At 37.4% G+C, this 23,367-nt stretch overlaps 1 protein-coding gene across 2 annotated transcripts in view; it reads left to right on the top strand.

Moving 5' to 3' along the window:
• Positions 1-23,059, top strand: part of cdk14 (cyclin-dependent kinase 14) — an 868,117-nt gene extending 845,058 nt beyond the window's left edge. For both annotated transcript variants that reach the window (XM_028817112.2, XM_028817115.2), the window contains one exon: positions 22,635-23,059. The gene's annotated coding sequence lies outside the window, so the exon portion shown is untranslated. The remainder of the gene's footprint in view (positions 1-22,634) is intronic.
• Positions 23,060-23,367: the final 308 nt, after the last annotated feature.

The raw sequence follows: 23,367 nt of genomic DNA, 5'->3' as shown, positions 1-23,367 counted from the left end.
AATACAAATGCTTGTGTTGCTATGCATGGAAAAACATGTAATACTTCTATTAAGATAATAAAAAGAAAAATTAAGAATGTATCTTACTTAATTTATCCATATGTTCACATTTTAAGTCAACTAAGAAATTGAAATAAATAAGAAAGCATGGCAGCGTAATTCTTCAGATTCTAAAGCCTTTGCAGAACTTTGTATAAATTGGTCAATTGCCAGTTTATGCTGCTGCTTCTCTGCACTAATTGCTCTTTAATAGTACAAATTATGGCTGGTCACGCAGTTCCAATTTAAACTGTGTCTGCATTGAACCTATTTAGAATCTTGACTGTATAAGGAACCTGGGCATCCAATCAAATTCACGAGACATGCCAGACAGCTCTGCTTCATTTAAATATTTACTGTTTAATTTAAGCTTAAATGAAAAATTGCTCGGGAAAATTTTGTTTTCTTTGATGTTTCCGCCTTTGACATTCTCAATATTCTCAGCGTGTTCAAGGACTTGCCCCAAAAGTGATGCTATTTTTCTGATTTTGAATATACACAGACCAGCACTCTTCCAAAGAATACAAAATTAAACCTTTTATTACTTTCAGAAGAATTAGAGAGTTTATGATTTAGTTCTTGATAGTTTTATATGTCATGTTCACAAAGATCAATGTTAAACTGATTCTTCACCAGGTACTCCAGCTGCCTTTCCTTCTTTTCTAAATGGAAAAACAAACAATTTTGGAAGGGCAGCACAGCATCGCAGCAGGTAGCATTGCCTCCTCAGCACACTAACATTTTTGCATGGCTTTTCTGCTAGTAATGCTATTATACTACTTGTACGGTTATGCTGTGGCCTGTTACATTCTATGCATGGGAACAAATTTGGAAATATCCCTAAACAAGACAAACTAATAGCTATCACTAGGTATTGAATATTTTGCTTCTTGAACACTGTTGGGTTTATCTAATAAATTTTGGCACGCTTAACACGAAGATCACCTTTAAATGTCCCTGTCACGTACTGTTTTATTGCAATCTCCTATTCTTGTGATTTCCTCACATATTACAAGTATGTATATATATATTGTCGCTCCTCAAACCCAATAGACAAACACCCAAGACACCAGGTAAAAGCACCAAAAAGATCTTTTATTCCTTCTCTTTAAATATAGCGGCGCCTCGAAACACCTTTGCCACCATACAAAGACAATAATAACACAATAATTCTCCTCCTCACCTCCCAGCAGCCCTGTCACACTTCTTCGCAACTCCGGCTCTCTTGCTGGATCTCTACTATAATAATAATAATAATAATAATAATAATGCATTTTATTTATAGGGGCACTTTACATTAGCAGTAAATCTCAAAGTGCAAACTTTACTCTACTAGTCCATTATATAGTTCTTGACCCGGAAGTGCTTCTCCTCTTCTGTTCACATGATTTGTCAGCACTTCCGGGTCAGATGGAGAATTACATTTTTCTTCAGCCTGGAAGTACTTTTGTCCTTCCGTCCCCATGACTTGGGAGTACTTCTGGGCTATATTGCAAACAGAAATCCCCTTGTCTCCCTGCAGCGTCCCCTGGAGGCACCCACGGTACCCAGCAGGGCTTTGAAGCCGAATTCCATCTCCCTTAGTGCCTTGCGGGAATCTGGGGCACCGCTAAGCTGCAGGAAAGTCATCATCTAGCATCCTGGGGTTTTCGTCTGGGTTGAGCTGTCGGCTGTCCCTCACTATATATATATATATATATATATATATATATACATAAAATCCTAAGCCTAAAAGTGCAATAATTTTGTGCAACGATTTTATGTCACGTTTTTATGTCACTTTTTTGTCACGCTTTAAATCGGGCTTATTTTAAAACCTGCATATATATGTTTGGTATCACTCTTTTCAGAATTTATCAAACTTTAATGTGATGTTGTTAGATTTTCAGATTTTGATTCCATTTTTAAATAATAAACTAATATATCAAAGTCATGCATCGAGCATAGTGGACCTCAATTTAACGCGAATACTCCAATCGGTAAGAGAGTAAATATTTTATTCTCGTTTCATGATTTTTACTGTGTTAAATAATAATTAATTTTTCTTTTATATATTTATAGAATTTCATGATTTTGACTCCAATAAATAATCACTTTTCTTTTGTACATTTACAGATTTTACTAATATTCTGGCCACAACTGGGTGCTGAAGGCGCAGGGGGGCTTGCCCCCCTAGTATGTGTATATATATATATATATATATATATATATATATATATATATATATATATATATATATACATACACTGAATATATATATATATATATAGATTGGCTCCAGCAGACCCCCGTGACCCTGTAGTTAGGATATAGTAGGATATGAATGGATGGATGGATGGATGGATATATATATATATATATATATATATATATATATATATATATATATATATATATATATATATATACAGTACAACAACTACAACCAGAACATCTGTGGTGATCAGAATGTTGTGGCACTGTTACTGGGAAAGCCATGCTGGAGAGCCTTAAAGAACTGACCACTCTATAAGCATTTGACTCCCCGTCAGAAAAGTGTGGCACATAAACCACTATCAACGCATCAAATATATTTTTGTCTACTTATCATATAAAACTTAAAACTTTTGTGAAAGCAATGAACAAGGAAGATTAATGAATGTGATATTTGAGACAGATGTTTCAACGAATAACTGATGCTAAGATCTGCTAGATAGACCAGAGGAAATTGTATCAAAGGCATTCAAGGATGTTGTTGAGAATTTTCTTGGCAGTTGCAAAGCACCATACTACATTCATCTGGTTGACAGCGTACTTAAAGCAGATAAAACCATGAAGTGTAACATGTTGCTAAAGATTCGTTTTCTGCTTTCACACTTGGACTTCTTCCCCGCTTATCTTGGTGCAGTGAAAGGTTTCACCAGGACATTGCAACAATGGAAAAGTGGTATCAAGGCAAGTGAATCAATCAATGCACTCCGATTATTGATGGACACTGAAAAGAGAAGCATCAGATGCTTCATTACTTTTGGCTTAGTTGAACTAATGCAATGTGTCAGTATCATTAAGCGGTTAAAAACACTAAATTCCATAAACGTTAATTTCATATTTCTCCAACTTACTTGATAAGTCAGTCTGAAATTATAGTTCTGTTTATCTTGAAGTTTGCGTAAGATGGGTACCCAAACAGCTTACTGATCTACCTAAGCCAGCATCATTCAATGAATTTCAGCAGGTTTCACTTCCTCTACCTAAAGAAGTCTTACTAGGGTGCATTGTTCAACAATAGTGGTGTAATCCCACAGCTGACTGTTCATGTTCATTTGACGTTAGCTTCAACTAGACTAACGACAGAAGTGCTGTGCTGTGTGTGTTTGAACTACCCATAAGCTATCGTGAAAGTGTTGCATTGCATATTGCATTGATTTACCTTCATATTATTTTTGGAAAAATGTGAAAAAATGACAAGGATTAACTTTATATCAATAAAACACATAAAATAGTCATTATAAACAATACAAATGTATAAATTATTCATCGTTTCTGTTTGATCCAAATATTTGTTATTAACCTTACGACTGTGAAATTGAATATGTAATGAAACTCGGCTGTTTCACTCATCCCACCTTGGCAGTTTCAAAATTCTTCCTGCAAGCAAAAAGGCACCTTCATTTTCTAACTAAAATCATGCATTGCAAAATTAAGAGACATTTAACAGACATCGTATCTGTGACTGATAGATTAATAATATTCTAAAAATTACCAAAATTTTTTTAAATGACAACCAAAGTATACACAGTACAACATGTGAAGAATCAGGTATATGGACACCAAAATCAGTTAGTGACATTTTGATGTCATTTTGATGTCCGGATGCTCGCAGTGCAGCAAAGTGGTATGAATCAATTCTTAGATATTTGAAACTTTTAAAATGAAAATATTTTTTGCAGTTTTTAAAATTGAGTATACAGTATATATATGCTGTGTGTGTATATATATATATATATATATATACATATATATAGTATATATATATATAGTATATATATATGCACTGTATATATATTATATATATATATATATATATATATATATTAGGCACTTCACATGTACGTATGTCATACTTATGGTTCATACTTGCCTCTTATTGTTTATGTTATTTTTTCGTAAAGTAAAAAAATACCCTTGTATTAAAATGCCACCTTGAGCAAAATGCCTCTTGAAGCAATCGCCGTGTCGCCTCACCCCACATACTGGCTCAGCAGGATAACATAAAGCAGTATTACCGGTATACACACTACTACCCTTCATAAGTTAGTACAAACTCTGAAAGAGGGGTGCACAATCTATAGCACTCTGTAGAAAACATCACATAGTGGACACTTCCCCTTGACTTCAGTTTGGATTGAAGGATTCTGTACAAGCATGGTCAAATCCTGGAATGTGAATCTTGATTCAATTGGTTACATGGGCAGGTGTGGCTATAATACTGTCATGTTCTGCTTTGTGGAGCTCAAGCTCTTTTGCAATGGTTCACAAGATTCCCCGAAAGCCATGGGGGTCCCAGCAATTCCCAGAGCTTAGTGGCAGTTCCATACACATCAATTCCTTTTAAATTATTTCTGGTATTGTAGTGAAACAAAGTTTTTTCTGTACTGTGACATTTACTCCATTTATTCAAAGGGACTTGTGCAACTAACCGACATTAAAAAGCATATTACAAGCTCCCCATGTAATGGTGGCCTTCTAAACCAAGAAGCAGACAGTAGTAAATTTAAACCAGATTACACCCACTTCATTCATTCATTCAGTATACTCATTCATTCATTCATTTATTTTTATAACTTCTTATTTTAATTTGACACCAGGGCCATTGGTCGTTTCATCATATTAATATAGAAATCATAAGAGGTGAATTGTTTGTCATTTGAAATGAAGTGGTCCAGCAGCTCAACATTTCCAGCTCCAGGAATCTTGCTTTCTGTCTTTGTGCAGTTTTCATATTCTTCTTGTGCCCACAGGGTTTTTCTTTGATTAACTGGCATCTCTGAAGTGTTTTAATAACAATGTACACAGTGGACTGACATCTTGTCCAAAGCTGGATCCTGCCTCCTGCCTGTTGCTGCCAGCACAGGTTTTAGTACTCCATGACTATGCAAAGGAAAAAGAAGGACCTGAAATCAGAAGATGAATCATTTCCGCTAAATACATTTTACATAATTTGTTCATGGATACAAGTAAAAAGACATAGTAATGAAGTCCAAATGTATTGTGAAAAGTTTCTATCTATCTGTCTAACTATCTATCTATAATTAGTTCATCCTATCCATCTATTTCAATGTAAGATCTTATATAAAAAAGAACATTGGTATCCATTTACACATTCAAGGGAAAATCAGAAAATTGTTTGTCAATTCATTTATGGTCTGACCTGCTTTTTCCAGTGTAGTGTTGTGGTTAGCTGGAGCCTATCCCAGAATTCTAGACAGAATTCAGCCCTGGATAGGATGTCAGGGCACATTTACTCTCACCAGGCTAATTTAAGGAACTGTGAGCCATCAACACCAAGCACTACAAAGCACAGGATCACAAAAAGCAGTAGCCCTTGAGTAAATTTGAGTTTCTAAGGAAAACAAAAACTGTGGATAGTGTGGTGAACCAGCCCAGAGACAGACAGACAGACACCGATGGTTCCAACACACATGTTTATTTACAATATGAACACTAAAGTCCCACACAGCACACAATGCCCCAGTACCAATCACCCTTAAGTCCAGGCCTTCCAATGTCTTCCTTCACCACCTCCACTCCTCTCCTCCGAGCTCTGTCCTCTTCCTCCCGACTCTGGCTAATGACTGGAGGGAGGCAGCCTCTTTAATTCCCACCTGGACGTGCTCCAGGTGCCCTTTGATGATCTTCCTGCAACACTTCCTGGTGTGGCGGAAGTGCCGCATGAGCACCCGGAAGCACTCCGGGTGTCCCTGGTATTCCTTCCCCCAGCTCCTCCGGGTGTGACCTAAGTGCTGATGTCCAGGGCTCCTCTATCATCTGGGCGCCCCTTGGCGGTGACCATGGACCCCTACAGGGTTGAGCTTCCATGCTCAATTCCCGTGGCACCCATACCAACCAAGGCAGCTGCCCTCTCTTGGTCCGGGGGAGGCACAGTCCCTCTCCTGGTCCTTCCAGGTGTTGTGGCTGGCCACAGCCCCCAGCCGACCACCACAATAGCAATAGGGGTTTTTCAGCTTTTCAGTATGGCAGTCACGGTTGTTTGGTCACTGCCTATGTGTCTGTTGTTTTTGTCTGTTAACCTTGCCTTTGCAACAATATGAGGAAATTTTTCTTTTTAACTTATTTATGTTATTTGTATGTGATGTTGTGTTCTGTCATAAGCAGCTCCAAATTTACTAAGTCAAATTCCTGTACATTAAGAACTGTCGAATAAAAGTGATTTTGATTCTGATTCTGATCTGATTCTTAGTGGCATCAGCCCTTTGTCTAGAAGTCATCTTAGCTAAGGAGTAATGTGAGGTGAAGTCAGACAGACTAAACTTGCCTACCAAAGTGTCATTAACATGTTGATGTTTTGTTTAAATAGCTGTAAATGTACCAGAAGATTAGTAAATCTCAGGCTGAACTGCAAGCATGATGCATCTTGCAGTCCTGGACACACACTTGTATAAATTACCACATGAAAAACCATTTTAACAGCTGTGTGCAATACATTGATTCTTTAATGGAGCCCATTTACTAAAAGAAAACGGCAGAGCTGCCTATAACAGAGTAAGTGCAAGTTCTGACACTATGATTCAAACAAAAAAGCTGCAACACCGCCAGAACTCTCACCACCTGTTCAGTCCGTCTGAGAATTTGCTTTTGTCACATAAATGCAGGCAGCTTCATTTTTTTGTATGTGACCTTGCAGGTTTGCTCTGATGTCGCTTACCGGTGCCTTTCTAGCCCTTGCCAGGTTTAAAGACAAGGCATAGCTTTCTTTTCTCTTTCTCTCTCTCCCTGTTTACCATTTTCTATTGTTGAAAGCAGCTGGCTAAATGGGAAATGCCACGCCATGACCACCACCACCACCACCTCCTCCTCCTCCTCCTCCTCCTCGCACTGAATTCCCACCCACTCACTCCATCTGGGTCCAGTCACAGGTCTTCTTTGATCACATTGCAGCAGGACTCTACATCTGTTCTTACTAAGTCAGACTCTGAAACAACAAATTCCATTGTTGACATTCTCAGTGTGAGTTACTGTACTGCGCCTTCTACAGCCTGCCCTGAAGCTTTCGGCTGTAAATCATTTTAAACACGGGAATCAACTCGTGGAGATCTTTGTGCTTCTGATTTGAATCCTCTCAGCTGGAGTGAGGGTTTCTTCACACATGCCTTCATTTGCAGTGGTGCATTACCCCCACTTTCAAGGAACACAGTAATAAATATGAGTCTGTAAATAAAAGAATTGTTAATGGGAGTCAAGACAGTATTTTGAAGTAAATCAAGAGCATCCAGGGAAACTACATAAAGAATGTTATGCCATTAGCTGCATTATGTACTTTCCACCGTTAGCCTCTATTTCTGGGTTCTTTAGAAATTTTCTGCTTTTCTGAAACAGAGTGAACAGTATTCCTTTGTTTGTTCATTCTGGGCTTATGCATGACAGTTAAATGTCAATTACATTTATGAGTATGATTTGTTTACTGTCCTGTTTGCACATCTAAATAATCTTGTAAGCCCAGCAGCATCATTATAATTAAAGGTTCATGCCATGTACTTAGTGGGAGGTATGGTGGCACAGAACTGCTTCTTAGCTCAAGAGTTTAGGGTTTCAGTCCAACTTGGGCACTGACTGTATGTTCTTATGTTTACATGCGTTACCTCCAGATGTCATCATGCCACATCTCAAACATGTGCCAGTTTGATTAACTGGTCATTCTATGTTGGCCCCTTCTTTACAAGTGTGGGTTTGTGTGTCTAAGTCTGCTCTCAGATGGACTGGTGCACTGTTCAGTGTGGGCTAGTGTCAGGATCGGCTCCAGCCTACTGTACCCTGAAGTGTATTAAGAAAGTAAGGGTTATTTACAGATGGTCATCTGTCCTGTCAAAAGCAGTTACAAGATACCAAAAAATGAGGACACACCTCCTAAAAATCAAGAGCTAGGCGTGAGACCTACAATTAAAAAGCATCTTTTTCCCCGACTTTAAAGTATCGTATATACTCATGGATAAGTTCTCCCGCAGATAAGTCGGGACTTGATTTTACTGTAAAATTTCTGGTATTTTATAATGTTGGGCGTGCAAGTCTAATGCGGAAAATTCATCCTATTGGTCCAAGAGATTATGATATGCTAACGCCCACCTGAGAGAGTAACCACGGAGCACGCTGCCTTTTACTTCTATGTGGGTGCAGCAATGCGCTGTATCAGCACGTGCTCCTAACCTGTCAATCTGTATTGTGCCTATGTGACCACACTGTAATACCCGAACTATTCCGAAGCAACGTTTCCACTGATTTGTGCTTTTTGTATCTCACACCCTCATATACACCTTTATTGTAAGAGCATCCCTTATCTACGATGGAGCATTCGATCAAAAGAAAATATGAAGCTGGTTTTAAATTAAATGTCATTGAAGTAGTGACAGAAATTGGTAACTACACTGCTGCAACAAAATTCAATGTGTCTGAGAAACTGATGCAAGATTGGAGGAGGCAAGAAGATGTAAAAAAAAAAAATGTGTCGCATTTTTGAACAGGCATATAAGTCGTGGTCTGATTTTATGATCGATTTTTCAAGTTTCAAGACCCAACTTATTCGTGAGTATGTATGAGGGTGTCAGCCTATACAGGCACAAATGGGAAAAGCCCAGTAACAAAACACTCCTTTATCTTCAGAACATCCTAAAATTAATTACGAGAGATCCTGCACAAAAACTTGGGCTCTTTACTAAAAACTGCAACAATTATAAAGAATAAATAAATGCAAAAATATAAAAAAAAAGGATTAAAGGTATGCCTTCAAAGGTAACCCAACATAGGTAAAGCCAAATCCACAAATCAGAAATCAGTAATCAAAAAACAGAATGAGAAAGGATCTAAATCTAGAAAAATCCACAAAATGATACAATTGATTCTCCAAAAATACAATGCTGGTATGAAGGACCTGACCTTCTGGCTAGGCTTTTATAGGCAGAGAATGTTCCCCCAACTATAACTTATAGTGGTCCTGCCCCCTAAAGCTCAATTTTAAGGGGATAGAGCACATACAGTAAGTAAACAAACATTATAAATAAACAAAACAATATTCAACATAGAATATACAAAAGATAGTGTAAAATATAACATAAAAACAACATATACAGACATGGAAAAATTTGTTAGTACCCTTCCATGAGAAGAAAAAGTACGGAAGCCGAGAGAGGATGTGCAATATCGTTATTTTTTAAAATTGTTTCCTCGAGATAACGGACTAATTTTATTGAGATCTCGATAAAACAAAAGATTTTGTTTTCTCAGAATTATGAAATTAATTGTATCTAACGTTTAATGTTTAGCCTATTGAAGCCACATCCAGTTTGAAATGACAGAAGAGCAGAACTGTATTGATCAGCGCATCACATTTTGTTAAATCAAGGGCTGACGCAGGCTGAAATATGTTTATGCCTTAGTTTAGAAAATAATAACGTTAGTGTCTGTCATTTAAGAAGACGGTTAGCAAGGCTTCAGCTGTATAGGCATCACAATCTAAGCAAGCCTGATGCCAGGAGCAAAGGTTAAGTTTCGTTTTCTCGAGATTGCGATAAAATTATTCTGTCATCTCAAGAAAATGAACTTTGTTTTCTTGAGATCTCGATAAAATTAGTCTGTTATCTCAAGGAAACAATTTAATAAAATAACGATATTGCACGTCCTCTCTCGGCTTCCGTAAAAAAGACCTACAATTGTCTCTGAAATAAGCTGAAACTGACAAAAGTAATTGGCACCTCTAATGGTTTATTCTGTATTTAACAAAAATCAGACTTCTCTTGAGAGTTTTGATTCAAAAGAATATTTCATATAATAACTCAAATGAAAATGGCATGGACAAAATGATGGGACCCTTAACTTAATATTTTGTTGCACAACCTTGAGAGGCAATCACTGCAAACAAGCGATTCCTGTAACTCTCATTGAGACTTCTGCACCTGTCAACAGGTAGTTTGGCCCACTCTTCCTGAGCAAACTGCTCCAGCTGTGTCAGGTTTTAACGGTGCCTTCTCCAGACTGAATGTTTTAATCCTTTCCATAGATGCTCAATTGAATTCAAGTCAGGGCTCATAGAAGGCCAATTCAGAATAGTTCAATGTTTCCAATGTTGCGTTCTTAACCATTCTTGTGTGCTTTTAGCTGTGTGTTTTGGGTTATTATCCTGTTGGAAGATCAATGGACAGTAACTGACAGAGCTTTCTGATACTGGGCAGTACATTTCACTTTAGAATGTCTCAATAGTCTTCAGCATCTTCCTCTGGACATAAGAGTGGATATTACTGGCCAAAAAGCTCCAGTTTTGTCTGATCTGTCGAAAAGACATTGTGGTTTGTGAACATGCATTTTAGGAAACACCAGTCTGGCTTTTTTATGTATAGTCCTACTAGGTCTTCTTCCATTGAGCCCACTGTCACTCATAGAGTAACGGATGGTGCGATCAGACAGTGATGGACCTTGACCTTGGAGTTCTGCTTCTATCTCTTTGGAAGTTGTCCTTGACTTTTTGTCTACCATTCTCATTATCCTTCTGCTCATTCTGGGGTCGATTTTGCTCTTGTGGCTGCATCCAGGGAGGTTGGCTACAATCCCATGGACCTTAAACTTCTTAATAATATTTTCAACCGTCCTCACAGGAAAATCAAGCTGCTTTGCCTTGTCTATAATTTTCTTTCTGATCTCTTCTGACAACTCTCTCCTTTTCTTTCTCTGGTCTATTTTCAGTGTGGGATACACAATGATACGAAACAGCAGAGTTTAAATCAGCTAAATGACTGATTGCACAATTGGAGACATGTGTTATGCTAATTAAAGAAAACGGCTAGTTTGAAAAATCATTCCAATACAATTATTTATGACCTTTTCTAGGGGCACCAACAAATATGTCCAGGCCATTTTAGAATATCTTGGTAGAATAAGCAATACTTCATCTGTTTTTACACTTGCTTTGAATAGAATAGCTCTGAATACTTAATGAATAAGAGATTTCATTTTTTCATTTTTAATAAACTTATAAACCTTTCTGAAAACATGATTTTGCTTTGTCAGTATGGGTTAATAAGTATAAATCAATGGGCCAAAATGGCAAATGTACCCATTTGAAATTAACTATTACTCAATAAAATGTCCAGAAAGCTAAGGGATCTCGTTATTTGCCAAATCCACTGTAATGTCACTGCTCTGTCTTTAACACATCACCTTAAAACATGAATATTGGACTGTGGCAGCATAATAACCTGAGCGATGCAAAATGACCTTCTGGTCAAAAACAGAATTTTCATTACCCTTTAAAAATAACAGAACAGGGACAGATTTACTTGAAATTGAATCGTACAGAATGAGGGCTTTCTACTTGATAGTCACTGTATGTAACCTGATTGAGAAGAACTCTTTACCAATTTAAACACACAAAGCTTGAGTGTTCAGTTTTATGCTGAAATGTTGTAGAGCCCAGAAATTGCATATCAGAAAAAATACGTAAAACAAGTAGAAAATGCAGTGATTCAGATAATATGGTCTCCCTCAGGGGCTCAAACTGAGCAAATTAGGTGTCAGTGGGGCGCAGCAGAGACAGTGCTCTCCCTAATTAGTCTCCTGAGTCTGGTTGGTGGCAGGTTTTGCATGAACTAATCAATCGGTTTGAGTGTACTGATGTATGTGAGAATCTCAGAGCCAGTGCTGTTTCATATAGGTCATTCCCCTCCACAGTAGGAATGCATATCATTTTCTTGCCTTTTTTGTAACAAGCCATATCACCAGCCAATGCCTTACAAGAAGCACTAAATGTGTTACATTCATGGAACTGGAATGGTCAGGATGTTAGAATGGCTGAATTAGCTTTTTAAACACTTCTCCTCACCCCTAGCTGAATGGGAAGTGTCACCAGGTTATGTGAATGGATATGAAATAAAATATAATCAGGTGGAGGAATTAATAGTGCATTTGGTTAGATGTTTGAATTTTTTTGGTGTTCAGATAATTAAACCGATTTATGTCCATTTACTTCCTCTATGCATCTGTTTTCCAAAACACTTTATCCAATTATAACATCGTGAGACTATCATGATGCATGTAATGTCTTGTAAAATTTGAGGACAAGCAAAGCACAAATAAGCAAGTATGAATGCAAGGCTGGAGGCACTCCTCGACAGAATACCAGTCACACAACATATGTAACAACATAACAATTATGACAACAACAGGCTGTTCAGTCCAGTGTACCTCCTCATTCCTTATTCCTCTAAAATTCACAAAATGTCACTAAGATTTGAAGGTCCTCATAGTCTACTGCCCATAACATTACTTAATAATACACTCCATGTATCTGTTCTCAATGGAAGAAAAAAGATTTGTGCTAAATGTACCTTTAACCACCCTCCATCTGTGCCTCTGTGTTGTAGTTGTGGGTTCGCTTGTCCACAACAGGATCATTTAAAGCCATCCATTTGACCATACACTATGAGAGGAAACCTTGTGTGAGCAGAAAGATGGACAACATGACATGGAAACCCTCTACAGTGGGCACCTTAGCTCAGGGTCACATCAAGTACTGCAAAGGATTGTGTCAGTTTTTTTTTCTGACGATTTCAATAGTTTCTAGGACCCCGGGTTTTTTACAGCACAGGCTTACACAGCTAGTCTAAAATAATCATCTGCCTCTGGCATGTAGATTTCTGCCAATGTACCATAATGTGATCTGTTGTTCACTTAGAATAGTCATACAGTATCTGAACCTGAAAAATAAAGTCTCAGCTTATTTTACTTTACTGTAATTTAAACCTTTCTCTCTCACAATGTAGTTCTACTAATATAAAGTGGGTATAGAAAACTATCAGCCCTCTTCAAAATATTCACATTTTGGTGTTTTGCAGCCTGAAATGAAGACACACACAAAAAACATGTTTCTCCTGCTGTATTTACTCAATGCAGCTTATAACAGCAAGTGAAAGATACAATAGAAACAGCTCAGGAAAAAATAAAAAACTGGAATCACTGAAATGGGTAAAGGATATCCCGTGTCAGTACTTTGTGGAACCATCTTGTGCTTTGATTACAGCCATGAGTCTGTTGAGATACTTCTCTACCAGCTTTGCACATCTAAACTGTGCAATATTTGCCCACACGTCTTTTCAGAGCTATTGAAGTTAAGTCACATTGGATGGTGATCATTGGTGGACTGCAATCATCAAGTCATTCCATAGATTTTCAGCAGGGTTTAAGTCTTGACTTTAACTAGGCCACGCAAGCTCATTTACCTTTTTCTCCTTCAGCCACTTTGCTGTGTGCTTCAAGTCACTGTCATGTTGGACGGTGAACCTTCTTCCAATTGAGAACTTTGTGGCAGTGGGCAGTAGGTTTTCCTCAAGAATTTGACATTATTTTGCTCCATCCATTTTTCCTTCTGTCTTGACAAGTGCCCCAGTCCCTGCTGCAGAGAAACACCCCCACAACATGATGCTACCACCTCCATGCTTCACTGTAGGCATGGTGTTCTTTGGATGTAATCTGTATTGGCTTTCCGCCAGATACACCGTTTGGCATTGAGACCAAATTGTTTGATTTGATTTTGTTCTCATCTGACCGTAACACCTTTTTCCATTTGGCCTCAGAATCTCCTAGGTGTATTTTGACAAATCTCAGTCGAGACTTGATGTGGCCTTTCTTGAGGAGTGTTTTTTTTTCTTGCAACCTTCCCACACATGCCACATTTGTGGAGCTAATGTGATGCACACAATGAGCAATCATTGCCAAAAACTTTTTTAACTGCTTCAAAGTTGCCATAGGCCTCTTGATATACTCTCTGACTAGTTTCCTCCTCGCTCTTCCATCCAGTCTGGAAGGACGGCCTGATCCGGGAAGAGTTCTAGTAGTACCAAACACTTTTCACTTCTTGATTATGGACTGTGCTGTGTTCCTAAAGATTGATAAAGCCTTTGAGATTTTTTGTGTCTATCTCCTGGTTGTATCAGTGCATGCTCCCAACCACAACCACCACTGCCATTTCCTGACTTATGTCTGTCTGCAACTTTGACCCTGAGATCTTTTGACCGTGCCTTGCCACCCATACTTGATTGTTTGCATTCAGTTGCACTTCCAAGCACTGGAATGCTCTAGGAATTGCTGTTTTTATGCTGAACTAATCAGAATGATTACAGTTGATCACAGATAGAAGCCAATTAGCATGGTGTGCAATGGAGAAGGTGATTAAGTTACACCTGATTAAGTTTACAGTATTTTTTTGGAAGGGGGGGTGATCATTTAACCATCTCAATAATTCTGTTTTTTCATTTATTCATTTTTTTCTCTGAAATGTTGCCATTACATCTTTCACTTGGCTGTCATAAATTTAATTGAGTAAATACAGATGGAGAAATATTTTTTATACGTGTCTTCATTTCTGGCTGCAAAGCTACAAAATGTGAATATTTTGAAGAGAAGTGATTCTTTCCTATATTCACTGTAAAATATAATCATTGAGAGTGTAAGGGTAACATGGTGCTGTAGGCAAAATAGTCTAGAGACCCAACTTCTGTCCATGCCTTCAAGTTACCGCTGACGATTCTTTTAACAGGTTCAGGTTGTTTGACAAAGCTAAAATATAGTTGATAGGAAATTGTGTGCATGTTGCGGTGCCTTTTTGACAAACTAGTATGTTGCTGGATAAGCATTTATAGGTAAGAAAGAGATAAATACATTTTAGAGTAATTAGCCATGATTTGAAAAAAAAGAAAAACTGATGCAGTGTGACAAGACTTAAGTAAGATTTTATCATGAAGTGTACAAATCATAACAGTGGCAGTTGCATAATAATTTTTAACATTATTACACACAAAGAAAGAAAGAAAGAAAGAAAGAAAGAAAGAAAGAAAGAAAGAAAGAAAGAAAGAAAGAAAGAAAGAAAGATATTAAACATAATGTATATTTTAGGCGCGCTATTATACTTACATCAAAACTGTTGTGAGTCATAAGCAATATGGTGTGTTCTGCCACAACTGGAAAAGGCAAAACATAATAATGTGCAACACCAAGACCAAGAGATGAGAGCATAAACCTTATCTGAAACAGGAGTGATAAAACAAAAGACTCGTCGTAATGGGTTGGGGCACCTTGGTGAACTGTGTAACTTAAATTGGAAATAATGAAGTTTGTAGAGCAATAGAAAAAAAAAGATTGCAGTCTTCTACAGACTGCCCCAAGATGGTGCTGAGGCCAGTTTTCAATGGGAAGACCCAGAAGGGGCGGAGTCAGGGGGCAGAAACCAGAAGTGATGTCAGAGGTGCATCTGTTCTGCAGTGGGATGTAGAGAAAAGGCATTAGACAACAGCACCACCCACTGTTTCTAAGTGTAACAATCTTTAAATGTGTGACACAGGCAAGAATTTAAAACTCATAAAAGATTGTCAGACAAAGCTACTATATAGCACAACACACAGAAAGAAAATTCAAGATGAAAAACACACAAGATGATGTTTAGTAGCTTAACACATTGCAAAGATTTTTGCAATATCCAGAAACTTGGAAACAGGTAGTAACGTGCTGCCATATTACATACTGTTGGCAAAATGACGACATGCGTTATACTTTTTGTCACAATGTGGTGGTAATAGGGAAGCCATTGCAAAGAACAATAAAGCTATGGCCACTGGAAAAAATACACAAAGTAGTGGACATAATCAAAATTTAATGTTACAAAAATGATATAAAATAATAATTAAAACAATGCTACGTAAGAAAATTAGAAAAGTAAATTCTGCATGGTGAAAAATTCTGCAAATGAGCACACATTGCTGTTTGCCTTAATGCTCAACTGGTAAGTTTGGTAGAAGTTAAACATTTATATATTGGAGCTTTAACATTTTCATGTGTATGTTTATTATAGGTTGCTGTGATATGAAAAAGTACAGACACGGATAAGATTTCTCTCTCTCGTCTCTCTAATATCAAATTCAAAATATGACGATAGCAAACACAGAAGGCATTCCATCCTACACAGTAATTTGAAGATTGATGTGTTAGTGAAAGAAAATGTTTATATTAACAGGCCAGGGGCCTCATACATAACGCCGTGTGTATAATTCACACTAAAACGTGGCATACAAACAAAAGCGGAAATGTGCTTACGCATAAAAAATCCAGATGCATAAATCTATGTGTATGCCAACTTCCATGCACTTCCGCTAAATAAATTAGTTAGTGCGAAAAGTAATGCTTGTGCATGTGCCTGTCGCTCCACCCTGACTCCTCCCAGAATTACACCTCTTTGAATATGCAAATCAATATAAAGAGTCCCTTATGTTTTGCATTCTGTGAAAAGACAATGGCAAAAGCAAAGGGAAAAAGAAGAATTTTAACAAATACCAAGTAGAGGCAAGGAATAAACGTAGTATTTGTTGGTTTAAGCTGTGATATAAACAACAGAAGAAAGTTGATCAAGTGAGAGAGTGGCTGAGAAACTCGAAAGTTCAAGTTCAGAAAATTACAGTGCCCGAAATAAATAAGAAGTGGTCAAATCTCAAAGTCGCCGTGAAAAGGCTAGTCGTAGCCCACCCTCTGAGTGTCATATGGAAGCATATCAGGGTACAGAGAAAAGAAAAAAACTGTATGAAAAAAATGTATGAATCAGTACATGCTTCTTAAACGGGCTTTCTCTTATGCCGACAGGACATAGAATACATTACATTCATAATGCTACAGCTCTTTGAACAATTTAAATATTAAGAAGTATACTTGATATCATTTTCAAGATGATAGAAATTAAAGCATGTATAAGGCACGTTGGTGCAGTGGTAAAAAAAAAAAAAAAATACATTACATTTATATAGCGCTTTTCTCAGTACTCAAAGCGCTATCCACACAGGGAGGAACCGGGAAGCGAACCCACAACCTTCCACAGTCTCCTTACTGCAAAGCAGCAGCACTACCACTGCGCCACCTGTGAGGTAGAGATAAGCTGGCACCCCTTCCAGAGATTGTTCCTCCCTCCCTCTAGATGCTTGCTGCCCCGTGTACAAACCTCAATAAAATAATTTATTGCAGCAGTACTGGCTCAATTGAATTGAATTCCTTTATTGTTATTGTATGGTACAGTGAGATTCAGTATGCAAATCCTCCATAAACCTATTTTCCTATAAAATGATAAAATAACAACAATAATAATAGGATAAAAAACAGTGAAAAATATACAATATGAAAGCATAAGTGGCTCAGGTTGAGTAATATTACAACTGTAATGCAAGTTTACAGTGAGGCAATTGTACTTATAAGTACAAACAGTTCTACCTTGAGCACTTAATGGACTGATTGAGTGCATTTATAGCTCTTGGGATGAAACAGTTTCTGAACCACGAGGTCCGTACAGGAAAGGGTCTGAAGCATTTGCCAAATGGAAGAAGTTCAAATAGACTGTGCGCATGGCTGAGGCAGTGTGTGCTAGAAGCTGTATCCCGATATTTCTCCCCGCTCTTGACACAATTTCAGGTAAAGCTTTCCGATCAGCTGCTGTACAGCTGTGATTCCACACTCAGATACAGTGGGTTAAATACTCTGAGTGGTGCACTGACAGTGACAACGCTAAAGCAGCTATTGTATTTGGAATAGTTTGGACATTATGTGCTCCATTATATGGTTACAGGTTGATTACAATCAAATGCCTTAAACTAATAAACAATATGTGGTTAATTTCCGTGTATTAATAATAATAAAGCCACGTCAAAATGTAAATCTAAAAAATAAAGGGAAATCACACAGGAATAGTAGCACTGCTTTGACGCTGGGTGCTGCCAGTTTGCAAAACCGAGCGGAGAACTTGCGTACGCAAGGGATTGACCTGGCGTGAAAATGTGCGTGGCTTTACACCAAGTTTAGTTTTTATACATCGTGCTGTGAGTGTGCAAACAGGTGTATGAAACATTTTTGTGTGTACACACCGTTTATACATGTGGCCCCAGGTTATTTGCTTTTTAAATTTGACATGAGGACATTAGATTTTGATATTATGGCCTAGAATATTCTTTGTGAGTAATGTGACATGAAAATGTGTGCCTCAGAATGAGTGAGTATATTACTGTCATGTGTACAGAGTACTGTAAAGATATGTGTGTGATTATATCCTGGAATAGAATGAAGTGCCATCATAGAAATGTTCTCGGTCTTACTGTCACTACTTCATGTAAGAAGAGGGTTGAGATGGGTGATAAGTAATGAGTTAGTAAGCTGAATAACCAAAAAAGTAAAGAGTGCTGCAAATGACAAAGGAGGTGCTTATAAATTCATGTTTTGCAATATTTACAAATTTTCTTATCTTCTTCTTAGGAAACGTTGCACAATCTTACAGGGATCTTCCTTTGGTCAGGATAGCAGATATGTTTTCACTGCATTCAGTACAGTTGCAAGAGATAATGCCTTCACATCCTGAAACTAAAAATGATATCTAGAATTTTGTGGCCATCGGTCATGACAAACATTTTCAGTTTGCTCTGTATAGAGGTAACTAGTGACCTGAAATAAGAAAAAGTTCATTGTTCCTATTGTGTATCATAAAAGGCAAATAAAGGAGGCTGGCATCAGGATGGCCATAGAAACTTGCCAAACCAGTCAAAATTTGAGGAACAACCATCCAACCTGGCTGAACACAGAAAATGACAGAGGAGAAAGAGTGAGATCTGCACAGCAGCATCTTGATGGAAAAAGTGCAGGGCTATGTGAGGCATTTAAAGAATAATCACTAGAAGATTAGCACATATGTTGTTCAGAGTCTGTATTTGCTATGCCTGTGCAGTGCATGGAGCCAATAAAAAAAATTCACATTCTCAAAAACTTATAGCATACTGTAAGTATCACATAAACTATAAGATGACATTTGTGCTGTTGCACATTCATAAGAAGGACAAAGCACTTTCCTTCAGTGGTATTCTTTCAGTTATTTTAAAGAACTGAATTTGTTTTTTTAAATATCAATGAAATTTTTGAAAAACACAGAAAAATCACAATTCTAAATCCATATAACCGCTTCATCTCTGCATGAGTCCTGTATGAAAACTGAACTTTTGTTAAAACCTGTGGTAGCACCCATACTGTATGTCAAGCCCCATCAAGTTGGTGAAGTCTTAATACAGCTGACTAACGACATTCCAATTGGATCAGACACTCCTGAACTGATCCTTCTTGGATTAATTTACAGCAGCGTCACATGTGTACCTCCCAATATTCTTGGACTTTCATAACCTCTTCTAACCTACAAGCAAGAGGCACACCACAGATTATGCGAATATAGCCACTTGAGCAGAAACTGTTTTCCTTGTCGGATTCCAATTTTTGAAATGCAAACTGAAAATGCATCAGATGACTGACTTGGAGAATGTATTATGCAATTGAGAACTGCTATTTAGAAGAAACAAATGCATATTATTAATGTTACAGTCTAACATATATTTCACAAAATGTATACAGAGCAGTGGGCTTGAACATCATTTTAATTCCTGAGTAAGTGGCCATTTGTCCTTTTCTACACATGTGTACCCTGCGGCTGGTAACAGTTCAGCCAGACTTCCCGAGATGGTGCCTCCTCTCTCTGACAAACCCTCTGTAGTGAATTATGATTTGAATGGAAACGCTAGCTGGGCTAATGAACTTGCCACACTTTAAAATATGAGTATATAATTATGCAAGATCACCAGCTTTTTGACCCAAAGGCATCACACTGGACTCTGTTTCCTGTGTGCAATATGGAGTTTATTAAACAAAAATCAGCAAAGCTGGGATAATGTCTGAGTTTTATTTATTTTTGAAATGATTTATTTATCTTCTGTGTTGCAGTGTGTGCAGCATTCTGTAAGGCTATAAAACTCCAATATAAAATACAGTAAAAACAGAGAAGTCAAAGAATTGGTAGAATAAAAATTAGAACACAACTACGTGGGAGAACAATGATATGAATAAGAAACTCCTGTCTGAATGAAAGAATTTATGTTCTTATGTTATTTTCATAATCTGATCTAGGGGTTCAGGAATGTTTTTATGCACTTTCCACAATTTTAAGTCTTTGCTTTCTCTGATTTTGGCACTGTTGTGACTGTTTATGGTGTCTTGATTGTGTCTGGACCTTTAAACATCAAAGGTCAGAGGACTGTAAGCGTACTGTACAGTCCACCCTAGGCCATCTATGAAGCAGACACTGATGGTTTTATTGGGTCAAAGCCCGTTAATGACTAAATGTGTTTAGCAACCTCACATTCAATGCCCCCTCAAGGTAACAAAACTCTCCATGCCAGATGTTAACCTTTTCCTTCCTTCTCCATGCCTCACATCTGGCTTACATGTACAGAGTAAGAAAAGCTTCAGGAGACAAAGGTATTAGTGGATTGAGGTCTGAAGTTGACAATGCTGGAAATAACAAGGATAGGGATGGGACAGGTGAGGGATAAGGAGAAATAGAGGCACAGGGAACAGCAGAGCACGAAGTCAAAACTGAGAACAAAAGTCAAAATAAATTTGAAAAATCAGAAGAACCAGAACCCTGGCTCAAGAAGACTGAGTAATAAAGCACAAAATCAGTTCATATAAAAAGAATATACAGTTAATAAAAGAATCTTTTGGAAAAAAAAACAATTCCAACACTCTTGCTTGTTTATTTAGTATAAATGTGTTATGCACAGTTTGTCTGAAAATGCATTGTGGTGAGCTGCTGTCCCATTCAAGGCTGGTTCCTGACAGAGGTTGGCTCATGGCTATCTTGACACTAGCAGGTTCATAAAATAAATTAACACAAACATTGTTTCTTCTATATGTCGTATAAAGGATGGGGTAGGTAAGGCCAATTGAGTTTTGATAAAGATTGGTGAATTGTATTTAGAGTGCCCATAAAAAATAGAAGTTATCACATTTTATTATTATACAACATTGAATCACCAAGGAAAATTTTGGCTTTTTTAACAATGATCAACACAAAAAAAGACTCTTTAATGTCAAAGTGAACACAAATATATGCAAAATGGCATAAGTTCATTTCAAATATAATAAAACAAAGTAATTGATTACCTATATATTCACTTCCTTTAAGTCAGTATTTAGTAGATGCACCTTTGACAACCATGACAGCCACATTTGGACCCTGCCATAGTTCAATGTTCTTCTTTGAAAAACTACTCACGCTCTATCAGATTGTATGGGTTTTATGAGTGAACAGTCTTTTGTCAAGTACAGTCACAAATTCCCAATTGTACTGAGATCTGGACATTGACTTGGCCACTCTAGGACTCAAACATTGCTGTTTATAAGCCATTCCTGTGTAGCACTGATTTTACTCTTGGTGTCGTTACCTTACCGAAAAACTAATCTTCTTCCAAACCTCAGGTTTCTTACAGACTGCCTCAGCTTTTCCTTGTAATTTACTTTGCTCATTTTACTTGCTACCATCACAAGTCTTCCAAGGCCAGCTGCAGAGAAGCTTCCTCACAGTATGATGATACCACCACCATATTTCATGTTTTCGAAAAATATGTGGGATTGTAACATGGTATTTAGTCTAATAACCAAAAACGTTGGTTTAATCAGACCATAGAAAACTCTTCTGACAGACTTTAGAGTCTTGCATATGTCATTTGATGATATGTCATGTGTGTGTTTTCTGCTTTTTCTTAACAGTCTTTTTGTCACTCTCCCACAAAGCTGTGACTGGTGAAGCACCCGGAAACAGTTGTGTGCTCCATCCAGTCTCAGTCACTTGTAACTCATTCAGAGTTCCCAGAAGTCTCTTGGTGGCCTCTTTCACTACTCTTCTTGTTGCACAGTCATTTATGTTTTGTGGACTGCCTGCTCTGGTCAAATTAACAGCTGTGCCATACTTTTTCCAATTCTTAATTGATTTAACTGGACTCCAAGGGATATTCAATCACTTTGATATTTTCTTGTCTCCTTCTCCCGACCTGTGCTTTTCAATCATCTTTCAATAAAGTTGCCTGGAATTATTATTTTGTCTTCATTGTGTAGGTCAGGCCACAATACTGACTCATCACAAGTGGCACCTCCCAGATTCAGGGACATTTATACTGCGGCCATATGAAACAGGTGATCTCCATTCAACCAATTAGGTGGCTTCTAAAGCCAATTGACTGCACCAGTGATGCAGTGGGTGAATACTTACATACTCGATTATTTTGCGTTTCATATTTTTAAATAATTTAGACCACTTTCAGAGATTTGAAATTAAGGAGTCTTTTTCTGTAGATAAGTGTCAAACAGGCTAAATTAAATTCACTTTGTATAACAATAAAATGTGAAAACTTCCAAGGGGTGAATACTTTTAATATAAAAAGTATATTTTAATTTGTTTATCAAAGGAGTACTAAATTTCTGTTCTTTTTATTTTTTTACAGATTCATGCTGTCGACAGTATCAAGGATCATCAAGCAGCAAGATGAAATGTTGGATGATTAAAAAATACATTTTTCTCATGCCATGTTTTAGTTTCTAGCTAAAACAAGGTGGCAAACCTTTTGGCTTCCCTCCTATGTATCTGCAGATGTATTTTATGATTTTGACAGTCAAACCCCAATGCGCATGGAACTCCTCTGGCTTTTCATTGGTCGAGTGTTGAGTTGGTTTACTATTTTCTGGGATGTACTTTTTTGCTGCTTTTGCTGCTCTATCGTAAAGTGACTGATAAACTGTACTTGAGTGTCATCAGTAGGCTTTCCCATGACACCACCCACTGTGACAAAAGGTGTTACTTTATGGATGGTATCTTTAATTTATTTATTTATTTTTTGGTTTTGTCATTAACCAGAATCTAATCATGTGAGGAATAACCATTGCTCCCAATAGAGCAGCCGAAGAAATATCAAGGCAATAAGAATTTCCATTAAGTACAGTATAAATGTTAAAAATGAGTAACATTATTTATACATTAGCAAATGAGTCAGTATTTTTATTTGGAGTCGGTCCATGAGGTTTAACCAATACTGCTTTACAGCTAATGTTTAAGAGCTGATTTGTGTTTGAAGTCACACATCTTTTCAGTTAAATTTAGTTTCCTGTGTTTAGAAAAAATCCATTTTAACACTTTTATTAAATGTGTGTTCAGAGTTGGCATGTTTATATATCAATGCA

This window comes from Erpetoichthys calabaricus, chromosome 13, assembly GCF_900747795.2.
Source record: "Erpetoichthys calabaricus chromosome 13, fErpCal1.3, whole genome shotgun sequence".
In the NCBI taxonomy this organism is placed as follows: Eukaryota; Metazoa; Chordata; class Cladistia; order Polypteriformes; family Polypteridae; genus Erpetoichthys; species Erpetoichthys calabaricus.
The sequence above is the reverse complement of the archived record's forward strand: the minus strand, read 5'-3'. Positions and strand labels throughout refer to the sequence as shown.